The sequence below is a fragment of the Esox lucius genome, chromosome 3, assembly GCF_011004845.1.
Source record: "Esox lucius isolate fEsoLuc1 chromosome 3, fEsoLuc1.pri, whole genome shotgun sequence".
NCBI classification, from domain to species: domain Eukaryota; kingdom Metazoa; phylum Chordata; class Actinopteri; order Esociformes; family Esocidae; genus Esox; species Esox lucius.
Genome location: NC_047571.1, coordinates 11,183,681 through 11,192,538, shown reverse-complemented (window position 1 = coordinate 11,192,538; position 8,858 = coordinate 11,183,681).

The window sequence follows — 8,858 nt, the reverse complement described above, 5'->3', positions numbered from 1 at the left end:
GGGAAGCTCTGGAGTACAGAGTGCACTGTGGATATCCGCCTCCTTAAAAGCATGGCGCAATATCCCACTGCACACGTCAGGACTTGTATGACAGCTTTGCAAGAACGATTGGAGGTTTTCTAAAGGCAATGGATGACCCTACTTATTCAGTCTTTAATATTAATGTATTATTAGGTATTTCTGTTATTTTGTCTACTCACTTATTGAAAACCATGCTGGTGGAAATTACCTATTGAGATGCTATGGCCAGTATTCTACTGTATAATGTATAAGCAAACCCGAATGCTCTTATTCAAGCTACTGTCTGAACATTTAATACAACAAATTATGGCGTCCTTAATAGAACAACCACATTTAGTGAAAACATAAAGAATGAATTCTTAGCTGTCTACTGAAGAGTTCTATTTTCTGATTTTCCCAACTGCAGCAGAATCCAACTAATTTATTCATAAGGGTTAAAATTAAGAGACCACTGCATATTGAACTCTTCTTTGGAAAGGAAAGAAAAAGGTGCAGTGGTCTCTTAAATTTTTCCAGGGCTGTATAAGTGAAGTACACTCACCTAAAGGATTATTAGGAACACCTGTTCAATTTCTCATTAATGCAATTATCTAATCACATGGCAGTTGCTTCAATGCATTTAGGGGTGTGGTCCTGGTCAAGACAATATCCTGAACTCCAAACTGAATATCAGAATGGGAAAGAAAGGTGATTTAAGCAATTTTGAGCGTGGCATGGTTGTTGGTGCCAGATGGGCCGGTCTGAGTATTTCACAATCTGCTCAGTTACTGGGATTTTCACACACAACCATTTCTAGGGTTTACAAAGAATGGTGTGAAAAGGGAAAAACATCCAGTATGCGGCAGTCCTGTGGGTGAAAATGCCTTGTTGATGCTAGAGGTCAGAGGAGAATGGGCCGACTGATTCAAGCTGATAGAAGAGCAAATTTGACTGAAATAACCACTCGTTACAACCGAGGTATGCAGCAAAGCATTTGTGAAGCCACAACACGCACAACCTTGAGGCGGATGGGCTACAACAGCAGAAGACCCCACCGGGTACCACTCATCTCCACTACAAATAGGAAAAATAGGCTACAATTTGCACAAGCTCACCAAAATTGGACAGTTGAAGGCTGGAAGAATGTTGCCTGGTCTGATGAGTCTCGATTTCTGTTGAGACATTCAGATGGTAGAGTCAGAATTTGGCTGACTCTACCAAAACACTTTAGGACCCTTAGTGCCAATTGGGCATCGTTTAAATGCCACGGCCTACCTGAGCATTGTTTCTGACCATGTCCATCCCTTTATGACCACCATTTACCCATACTCTGATGTCTACTTCCAGCAGGATAATGCACCATGTCACAAAGCTCGAATCATTTCAAATTGGTTTCTTGAACATGACAATGATTTCACTGTATTGAAATGGCCCCCACAGTCACCAGATCTCAACCCAATAGAGCATCTTTGGGATGTGGTGGAACGGGAGCTTCATGCCCTGGATGTGCATTCCACAAATCTCCATTAACTGCAAGATGCTATCCTATCAATATGGGCCAACATTTCTAAAGAATGCTTTGAGCACCTTGTTGAATCAATGCCACGTAGAATTAAGGCAGTTCTGAAGGCAAAAGGGGGTCAAACACAGTATTAGTATGGTGTTCCTAATAATCCTTTAGGTGAGTTTATATTCAAACTAAGGCTTGTTACCAGTGAGATCTGTGGTAGTTACTTATTGGTGCATTACTGGCACCAGGCAAAACTGAATGCCAAAACCTTTCTGTGTTTGCTTGTAGTTACTACAGACAGGCACAGAACATCACATTGGCATGATCAACGATGGTGTTTTAAAAAATAACTGTTGTTTTAAGTATTTTTCTCTGTTCTTATTTGTAGATTATATTTTCACTTTGATATTATGCATGTCTTTTATGTACTTAATCCATTTTAATGGGTCCTAGGGGGTGACTACTTTTGAGAGCCATGTATACATCTATTTGTTTTCGTGTGTGCGTGCGTGCGTGTGTGTGTGTATCATGAAGATGAATACATTGCTGCGGAGAATGGACAGAAATCCAACTGGGCATAATATCAGATCCCTTTCAGCTTTTCTGTTTTCCCAGCAGTTCAATAATTTGTATGGTACAGCTAATCAGTAAATTGTTTGGATGGTGAATGCTGGAAGGTGAATTGGAGTAAGTACAGTATCATCTAAATCTACCTCCATTTTAAATTCAACTGGGTACGGTTCCATTTATTTGGAAACCACCAGACCCGAAATTCCTCGGGATAGAAAGTCACCTGTTAATAAAATATTTGGTATAAATGGACCTATCCTTCCTCAAACCATTCAAAATGGCTTTAGGAAATGGACCGTTCTACCTTTGTCATTATGGGGTACAGAAAAGGTGATAAAAATTGATATACTTCCTGGACTGACAAATGTCGGTTATACCACTTCCCTCCACGCTGGTTTAATACCATTATGGAAATAAACAAAAAAATGTTCATGAATATATACTGTATATTAATCAAAAACCCATGTATTATTCACTTGTTATTAATGAATGGAAACAGATCACTAATGATAATAACCAAATTACGTTCAAAAGATTGTTTTCCGGTTAATGTCACGCTGACACCAGGCAGGGATACAGAGGGATACACACACATCTTTGAGGCAAAAGAACCAAGCCTGTAAAAATAACCAGAAATTATGTTTCCAATATTCTTAGTAATCCTTTTTGGTATCAGAATTTGTTTTAAATCTATGGTGTTTCATCTAGCATTCAACACCTGCAAAGACCCATTAGCAAATAACATTTTATAATGCTACTGGTTGTATTTATTAAACAGACATTATTGTCATGAAATAATGCATGTTAGTCCCTAAAATTACTTTGTCAACTAGTAATTGCTATATTTATTATTTCTATTGTCTTATTTCCACCACGGACTTTTGCCAACAACTAATTAATTTAGTATAATGTACTTCACTGTATTTTGCAGTTTTTCCACCTAGCTACTTAAGACAGATGACACAATTTATTTCCCATGGCTCTGGTATTCTTAGGTTTGGCTGCCATCTCTTGGATATATGTAGCAATTGCAACACCTTAGTTTGTGTTACAGTTATTCTTAAATGCTTAGGCACTTTTGTCCAAACAGAATTCACATTTTCACACGACCCAGCCAACAGGCCGAAGCTGACGCATGAATAGCCATAATTCTAAATGTTATTAGAAAAGACTCATATATGCAGTCAACCAATTAAAACATACAAAATTTAAATCATTCATTACACCATGTCTCTTTAAATGCGAACTGTCATGCCTTAACATGGTTTACACTCATGTGTCTGTGTTATTCGTTTTTTCTATAATTATATTATACAGTGTAATAGGCAAGTAAACATATTTCCACATCATGGGCTGTATCCTTTTCCCTTAAAATGTCTATTTCCCTTAAAACTAATATGATAATGTTTTCCATATACTGTCAAAATGACATCCTCTTTGTGAGAAAATCTGAATGTGTTTGCAGTAGCCTATACTGTTGTACAGTTAAGTGTGGAGTTACATTTAATTTGTTGTAATGAGTAGAGAAGTATCAGGGAGGTTTTTGTGCACATGGGCAACACAACAGCAAACACCTATGCTGATAGTGCAGCGCTGAACTACCCAACAAAGTGCTCCCCTCTGGGTATGAACACAAGGTAACAATGCTACCTTTTTTTGCACATTCGGAAATGGTTTTTGGTTTGAGTGTTCTCTTCAAACAAACAACTCACACAACAAATCACAAGTCTGGGTAGGCCGTGCTAAAATCTTCAGCAAGTAGTGTGCAAATACATCCAAGACTTTACACCCTGACTGCAGTGTGCAGTTCGGGGTGGGGATGAATGTGGGTGGAGTCAAACACACCATCTGTTGTTCACTGCAACAATATCAGTAGGTTGTCTCAAATATAGCATGAAGCGAAGTGTTAAACATGTGCTGGTACCACTTTATTTCACAATCTTCAAAAATGAAATACGTTTGTATTTAATGGAAGCCTTGCACAAACATTGTTTGTATTCAGTGTGTGACTGTCAAACCTCAGATCAAAAAAATAAATAAACGTGGGCGAGGTCAGATGTTTGACTCCACATTGAGCCCTGCCCCAAATTACACACTGCAGTCAGAGGCTTCTCAAGTCATGCACTAGAGGAAAGGCAGTGATGTCACTTTTGGCGTATTTTAATTTCTGAAATGTCCCCAAGTTAAACTTTAGCTATTCTAAGATTGCGAAAGTAGCCGTCTGGATTGAGTGACTAATCCACCAGCGAAGCATGAATTTCCCCAATAACTTTGGGGAAATTCTGTGCAAACTTAAATCGCAAATTTAAAAGGTTCTGCCTTTAGCTTTTCTGATTTTGTGGCCTTGGTCTGCTCTTTTTCACAGACACAATCTGCCACTGATGGAGAGCGCCAAGTAAGTATGTCACCCAAACCAGCGTTTTGGTAAGAGTGACTGATAATCACATGTTCCCTTGAAAATATGGCTCCAATAATTTCATTAAATTATGATTATTTTATTTATGTACACATCATTCTTATACCAGGTAAGTGGACTGAGAACACATAATATTTAATAGCCTCATGGCCATGACACCAGTGTTAATAACCCTACTCTTACGATCAGTTCCACAGACTCTTCAGTGACCACGGAGATTCAACACCCGTTTAACATCTGCAATCTGACACACTATGCTGAGCATGATCCCCTTCATTCCCCTGAGGTATTGGGATTTTTCTATTGAGACCAAAGGGAAGATTGCCCCCTACCTTGTTTGGCTTTTTAGAGACAAACCAGCCGTAGGATTCAGGGTGATATGAATGCAGTAACTAATGCGCAAGAGTTCAATCGGGCATACGCTCAATTCTGCTAATTGGAATAGTGAATACAGTGTCAACCTCTAACATGCAAGGCCTTACTACACCATAATGTCCATAAAACAACTGTTCATGTTTTTGAAGTGTACCTAATGTTGAGCCTTTTAACATATTCTGGATACAATAAATGCTCATGCATCGTGTGACTTATGATGTCATCCTTATCTGTACGCTATTCAGTTGTGGTTGTCAAGCAAAACAACCATTTGCCTGATTCTAGTGTTTTGAACGTTAATTAGTTTAAATGTAGTTTTAATGTGACTGAACACATGGCCTACCGCAGAGCTAAATGCTAGCCCCATGACATCAACAGACACAGCTGGAGGATGACCCATGCACCTTTGCCTTGCGATCTGTGTGGGGGGCTTTTTTTCTGGTCCGCCTCCTTTTTTTTCCCGCTTCCTTTCTCCTTCCTGACTCCAAAACTCTATTATATACAAGTCCAACTAGTGTATACACTTACCCTGCAAGCAAAAGCTGACACATGACAAATCAAAGCCCTAATAAACAGCTCAGACTGAACAATTTTCCCCAAAGGATAAAAATAAACAAATTCTACAGGCAACTGGGTGGCCCCATAGCGTGGTGTGAGGGCTGGAAGGCAGCACCACAACTGTTTCCTATGAGCCCAGCACCAGCCCCCAACTCACTGGGTGGTATTCTCCTCCCTTCTCCTCGACCAGACCTCCCCCAGCCAGGAGTCAGTCTGCCCATTCTCACAGACAGGCGCTATGCAAAACACTTTTCAGTGGCCTCGTATACCGCAGATTTCTGCTTTTCTTTGAACTCGACACGTTAATGACGTTTAACACAAACACTTTCCTTGTTTGTAGACATGCTTTTGTAAAGTTGGTTTTCTGAGGGGCTAGAAACACTTTCCTTGTTTGTACACATGCTTTTGTAAAGTTGGTTTTCTGAGGGGCTAGATAACCATTTGTTGCACGGAACATGCAACCACATTTAAGTTGTTCACATTTCTAGGGCTTGTTATTGACATCTATGTAGTGTTTGGTGTACCTAAAATAATTATTTTGGGATGTTTCAAGACCTTCTTTGACCACTGTCATCTGCTTTTCAGCTGCTTGCCATTTGCCCAATTCCCTTTTGTGCTATACATCAGAGATACAAGGAACAACTCACCAACAGTGTTTGATCTCAGTAGTGATGTTCAGTGTATTGTGTTTTCCAAAGGTACAGTATTACTCAATGGATTCACAACCTTAACATACTGCATAATTACTTCACACAGTCATGAGACTGGCAGTTATAATACATCATCAGATCATTTAGAAACTGTGGTCATACTAATTCACCCCATCTCATTCTTCATAACACCGTTAATATCTACTTCCAAATTGACCTGTGCTTTTCCTAATCCCCTTATGTCTCCTCAAATCCTGATATTCCAGGGGGGTGCATCTGGAGGTTTCTGGGATTTTAATGCGCTGCTATGTTTCTAATGCTATGTGTTGTACCTGAGACTGGATCGATTCTCAGTAGAACTCCACTCCCTTGAGTGCCCTATGCCCTGGTCAAAAGTAGGGCACTACAAAGGGAGTAGGGAGGTCATTTGGGTGTGCATTTTAACTTTGGATTCCTTTGAATTCCATCTGTCGACGTTAAAAATGTTCCTGAGCAAAGAACATTGGCCGTGGCCACTGCTCTGTTCCCATCACCTCTGCAGACTAAATAAACAAGGGAAACCACACAGCAAGTCAGTCCATCCAAGGAGAGCCGGAATACACTGTTTTTCTTTTCTTCCTGCCCTCCGCCCCATCTCCCCGCTGTCTCCTTATCTTTTCTCAAGACTGCTGGGTGAATCTCTACGGTGTTCGTTATCAGAGCGAGAGACAGTATTTGTCTATCACCATTGGTCCTGTCTGTCTGTAGTGCTAAACACACCAAGCTGATCCTTTAACGGACCCAGATATGGCTACACCAGCTAACCGGGAGACTGAAAGCATAGTTTTAATTCCTGTGTTTTACATGTTTAAAATGCAAAGCCCAATTTGCACACAAGATTCGTCCTTTTGATAGCTTTAGTTAAAGAAAAAACAAATCTGAGCTACATTCTCTTATTATAATTTCTTGGCTGGGTACATTGCCTCTGAAAATAATGAGAGCTGGGTTTCATAATGCATTCTACCATTGTACCAGCAGAGGTCAGTCTAACTGCAAGTAGCAAAGAAATAGAGGCACTGCTAAGAAATAATATTCTCAATTCTAATACTAGTCACTCTGTGATCCTTCTAAAACTATTTAGGCTAGGTTGAATTGTATACTTTTGCCTGAAGATTTTAATCTTTTAACGCATAGACATACCTTCATGTATACACCCTGACAAATAAATCACTGTAAGCACATAGTGGTTATATTACTAACACCCACATCTGTCCACATTTGCTTAACATCAGCCCATGTAAGTGTGGGTTTGCCCAGCTGGCTGTGTTTGTTGGTTTCTTTTCTAGTGAAGTCAATGGCTAGCTTGGGACACACAGGTGCAACACATACTATTTCCTTGACCTGTCACTACAGCAAGGACTGATTGTAACCTCTTACACATTATTGACTTCCACTTCTTAATTCACAAGATGTCTTCCCTAGACATAACAAATGATAGAAACACTTCTGCTGGAGATCTGTTCACAGTAATGAAGTGAGATGTGAAGTCCAGTCATCTGCCATGGATTTGGAGTTACATAAGTCTTCTAGGTTGGGTCCTAGGTTGTCATGCCTAAAAGGGAAGCAAAAATGTGTCTTGCCCCATTTAAAAGGGTATTCCCTTCATGAATCTTAAATATGGTTAATAGCAAATATATGTGTATCTTTGTAGACAGGTCTTTGGCCCAGACCTCATGGTCCAATCAGTGAGGCCCATGGGGCCCACTGAAAAAAACATGGAATCTGGGTTAGGGCTGGATGGGCTGGAACAGGGATTGGGGCTAGTTTTGACTGGGGTTCAAGCACATTTTGGCTAAATTGGGGTTTGCCTAGTTTGGACTGATATTCGTTTAGGCTAGAGATTTGAATGCTGAATGCTGACCAGCTGGAACAGCTCAACAAACTCAAAACCACTAACGAATTATGTAATTGAGAACCATTTGGTTTTAGCCTCTTATAAATAATCTGTAGCTGCCTAAACTACATAATTATAATAGTGAAGATGGGCATGTTAATGCACATTTTTTAAGGCATTGCATTGTTAATAGATAAATCATGTAAATAAAGGATTTTGGTAAGTATGTCACCTCATATTTATACCCCAGGGACAGGTCATGGATGTCAATGACAGAGTTCATAATGACTCAGGTGAAATTTGATTTATATCAATGGGAAGATACTTCTGTAGATGTGGGTTATGAGCCTTTCTAGGGCTGCCAGTAATCATAACATATGATTTTGAGAATAATTTATTTTGCACTATATAAGGCACTTTATTATTATCGATAATTTCAGGCTGGATATCTGTATACGCAGATTTGGATAACTGCTAATGTAAAAACGGCTTTATAAAATGAATTAATAAAATAAATGTAAAACTTGAATGAAAAAGATTGCTGGCTCAAGGGATAGGTTTAATGAAAAACATACAATTGGACATAGTGTTTGAACTGGTGTTAGTTATAGGTTATGGCATTACTGGTTAGGGCTAGGCATTTGGGCTAGATTAGGGTTATTCATAAAAGTTAGGTTTTTGAGGTTAAGGTTAGAGTTTGGTTAGGGTTATGTGTTAAGGAAAATAAGACTTAAAATATCAATAGATGCTGGTTTTGAAAACCTGTTCCATGCTGTATCAAATGGGAGATGTTTTGAATTGCTTACCAACAAGATTTTGTTTCTAATTCTATTTACAGTATGGAGCTGGAGGATCCTTCAGAACCATAATTCCTACTTCCTAATACACTAATTTCACACCAAAACA